We start from the raw sequence: 4,509 nt of genomic DNA on the forward strand, positions 1-4,509 counted from the left end.
ACCTGTTTCTTCCACCATTATTGTTGTTGAAACCTTGTTGAGGTCTCTCTTGATTCTTCCATGAGAAATTTGGGTGATTTCTCCATGAAGAACTATAGGTGTTTCCATAGGGTTCTCCTAGGTAATTCACCTCTTCCATTGAAGGGTTCTCAGGATCATAAGCTTCTTCTTCAGATGAAGCATCCTTAGTACTGCTTGGTGCATTTTGCATTCCAGACAGACTTTGAGAAATCAAATTGACTTGTTGAGTCAATATCTTGTTCTGAGCCAAAATGGCATTCAGAGTGTCAATCTCAAGAACTCCTTTCTTTTGACTTGTCCCATTGTTTATAGGATTCCCTTCAGAAGTGTACATGAATTGGTTATTTGCAACCATTTCAATGAGCTCTTGAGCTTCTGTAGGCGTCTTCTTCAAATGAAGAGATCCTCCAGCAGAGCTATCCAAAGACATCTTGGATAGTTCAGAGAGACCATCATAGAAAATACCTATGATGCTCCATTCAGAAAGCATGTCTGAAGGACATTTTCTGATCAATTGTTTGTATCTTTCCCAAGCTTCATAGAGGGATTCTCCATCCTTCTGTCTGAAGGTTTGGACTTCCACTCTAAGCTTACTCAATTTTTGAGGTGGAAAGAACTTTGCCAAGAAGGCATTGACTAGCTTTTCCCAAGAGTCCAGGCTTTCTTTAGGTTGTGAGTCCAACCATGTCCTAGCTCTGTCTCTTACAGCAAAAGGGAATAGCATAAGTCTGTAGACCTCAGGATCTACCCCATTAGTCTTGACAGTGTCACAGATTTGCAAGAACTCAGCTAAGAACTGATGAGGATCTTCCAATGGAAGTCCATGGAACTTGCAATTCTGTTGCATTAGAGAAACTAATTGAGGCTTAAGCTCAAAGTTGTTTGCTCCAATGGCAGGGATAGAGATGCTTCTCCCATAGAAGTCGGGAGTAGGTGCAGTAAAGTCACCCAGCACCTTCCTTGCATTGTTGGCATTGTTGTTGTTTTCGGCTGCCATGTCTTCTTCTTCTTTGAAGAATTCGGTCAGGTCCTCTACAGAGAGTTGTGCCTTAGATTCTCTTAGCTTTCGCTTCAAGGTCCTTTCAGGTTCAGGGTCAGCTTCAACAAGAATGCCTTTGTCTCTGCTCCTGCTCATATGAAAGAGAAGAGAACAAGAAAATATGGAATCCTCTATGTCACAGTATAGAGATTCCTTGAGGTGTCAGAAGAAAGGAAAAGTAGAAGACAGAAGTAGAAGATTCGAACTTATCAAAGAAGATGGAGTTCGAATTGTGCATTGAGAAGGAGTGGTACTCCATAAATAGAAGGATGTGGGAAGAGAGGAAGAAATTTTCGAAAATCAAGTGAAGTATTTTGAAAACATTTTAAAAAAAATTAATTAATTTTCGAAAATCAAGAGTGAGAAAGAGATCAAGAAATTTTTGAAAAAGATTTTTGAAATTAGAAATAAAAAAGATATGATTTGAAAACTGTTTTGAAAAAGATGTGATTAAAAAGATATGATTGAAAAGTTATGGTTTTAAAAAGATATGATTGAAAAGATATGATTTTGAAAACAATTTTAAAAAGATTTGATTTTAAAAATTAATGACTTGCCTAACAAGAAAAGATATTATTCAAACATTAAACCTTTCTCAACAGAAAAGGCAACACACTTAAGATGTTCAATCAAATCATTAATTGTTAGTAAGTATCTTTGAAAAAGGAAAGAAATTGATTTTGAAAACATTTGATTGAAAAGATATGATTTGAAAAAGATTTGATTTTGAAAAACTTTGAAAACTTGAAAAAAAATTGATTTTGAAAACAAAATCTTCCCCCTTGTGCCATCCTGGCGTTAAACGCCCAGAATGGTATCCATTCTGGCGTTTAACGCCCAAAATGCTACCTTTTTGGGCGTTAAACGCCCAACCAGGTACCCTGGCTGGCGTTTAAACGCCAGTCTGTCCTTCTTCACTGGGCGTTTTGAACGCCCAGCTTTTTCTGTGTAATTCCTCTGCTGCATGTTCTAAATCTTCAATTCCCTGTACTATTGACTTGAGAATAGAACCAAGATCAAATAAACAATGCATGCAAGACACCAAACTTAAAATTGGACACTAGACTCAAACAAGAAACATAAAAATATTTTTTGGTTTTTATGATTTTTGTAATTTTTTTGTGCTTTTTCAAAAATTATATGAAAATAGAAAATGAAGGTTTCAGAATTCTCTATTTGGATTCCAGGAATCATTGCAATGCTAGTCTAAAGCTTTAGTCTAAAGGAATTAGACATAGCTAGCTAAGCTTCAGCAGGACATTGCATTCAAGAGCTAAATTGATGATGATCAATCAGCTTTGGTGATGATAAGAACATCACCTTGAAACACTAGAATTCATTCTTAAGAACTCTCATGGAGCCTCATAGATACTCAGAGCATGATGATGGCCTCTCAACACCAAACTTAGAGTTTGAATGTAAGGGCTCTGTTTGACTATGTAATGAGAGAAGCTTTTCATGCTTCTTCTCCATGTGTACAGAAGGAGATCCTTGAGCCTTAAACACAAGGTAGTCTTCATTCACTTAAAGGACTAACTCTCCTCTGTCTACATCAATCACAGCTTTTGTTGTGGCTAGGAAGGGTCTTCCAAGGATGATGGATTCATCCTCATCCTTCCTAGTGTCTAGGATTATGAAATCAGCAGGGATGTAAAGGTCTTCAACCTTTACCAAAACATCCTCTACAAGTCCATAAGCCTGTTTCTTTGATTTGTTTGCCATCTCCAGTGAGATTCTTGCAGCTTTTACTTCAAAAATTCTCAATTTCTCCATTACAGAGAGTGGCATGAGATTTACACTTGACCCCAGGTCACACAGAGCCTTCTCAAAGGTCATGATGCCAATAGTGCAAGGTATTAAGAACCTTCCGGGATCCGGTTTTTTTTAAGGTATCTTCAGCTAAGCCAAGGCGTTTAGTTCATTAATGATCAATAGAGGTTCATCCTCCCAAGTCTCATTACCAAATAATTTGGCATTCAGCTTCATGATTGCTCCTAGATACTGAGCAGTTTACTCTTCAGTAGTAACTTCATCTTCTTCAGAAGAAGAATATTCTTCAGAGCTCATGAACGGTAATGGAAAGTTCAGTGGAATCTATATGGTCTCTAGATGAGCCTCAGATTCCTTTGGTTCCTCATGAGGGGACTCCTTAGTGGTCAGTGGACGTCCTATGAGGTCTTCCTCACTGGGAATTACTATGTTTCCCTCCTCTACAGGTTCGGCCATGTTGGACGTGTGGATGGCCTTGCACTCTCTTTTTGGATTCTCTTCTGTATTACTTGGGAGAGTGCTAGGAGAAGTTTCAGTAACTCTTTTACTCTGTTGGTGCGTGAAATTGTGATTCACTACACAACTTTGCACAACTAACCAGCAAGTGTACTGGGTCGTCCAAGTAATACCTTACGTGAGTAAGGGTCGATCCCACGGAGATTGTTGGTATGAAGCAAGCTATGGTCACCTTGTAAATCTTAGTCAGGCAGACTCAAATGGATATAGATGATGAATAAAACATAAAGATAAAGATAGAGATACTTATGTATATCATTGGTGAGAGCTTCAGATAAGCGTATGAAGATGCCTTCCCTTCCGTCTCTCTGCTTTCCTACTGTCTTCATCCAATCCTTCTTACTCCTTTCCATGGCAAGCTTATGCAAGGGTTTCACCGTTGTCAGTGGCTACCTCCCATCCTCTCAGTGAAAATGTTCCTATGCTCTGTCACAGCATATGGCTAATCAGCTGTCGGTTCTCGGTCAGGCCGGAATAGAATCCAGCGATTCTTTTGCGTCTGTCACTAACACCCCGCCTGCTAGGAGTTTGAAGCACGTCACAGTCATTCAATCATTGAATCCTACTCAGAATACCACAGACAAGGTTAGACCTTCCGGATTCTCTTGAATGCCGCCATCAGTTCTCGCCTATACCACGAAGATTCCGGTTAAAGAATCCAAGAGATATTCACTAGAGCCTCGTATGCTTGTAGAACAAGAGTGGTTGTCAGTCACTTTGTTCATAGGTGAGAATGATGATGAGTGTCACGGATCATCACATTCATCAAGTTGAAGAACAAGTGATATCTTGGACAAAGAACAAGCGGAATTGAATAGAAGAACAATAGTAATTGCATTAATACTCGAGGTACAGCAGAGCTCCACACCTTAATCTATGGTGTGTAGAAACTCCACCGTTGAAAATACATAAGAACAAGGTCTAGGCATGGCCATGAGGCCAGCCCCCAAATGATCTAAGAACTAGATGTCCAAAGATGATCTAGAAATCTAAAGTGATCAAAAGATTAAAATACAATAGTAAAAGGTCCTACTTATAGGAAACTAGTAGCCTAAGGTGTACAAAGATGAGTAAATGACATAAAAATCCACTTCCGGGCCCACTTGGTGTGTGCTTGGGCTGAGCAATGAAGCATTTTCGTGTAGAGACTCTTCTTGGAGTTA

At 39.1% G+C, this 4,509-nt stretch overlaps 1 non-coding gene across 1 annotated transcript; it reads left to right on the forward strand.

Annotated features, from left to right (window-relative positions):
* The first annotated feature begins 505 nt into the window (after nt 1-505).
* Nucleotides 506-613, forward strand: LOC130958497 (small nucleolar RNA R71). Its single transcript, XR_009077615.1, has one exon. It is a non-coding gene; the product is annotated as a small nucleolar RNA R71 (small nucleolar RNA).
* The last annotated feature ends 3,896 nt before the right edge of the window (nt 614-4,509 follow it).

This window comes from Arachis stenosperma, chromosome 10, assembly GCF_014773155.1.
Source record: "Arachis stenosperma cultivar V10309 chromosome 10, arast.V10309.gnm1.PFL2, whole genome shotgun sequence".
Classification (NCBI taxonomy): domain Eukaryota; kingdom Viridiplantae; phylum Streptophyta; class Magnoliopsida; order Fabales; family Fabaceae; genus Arachis; species Arachis stenosperma.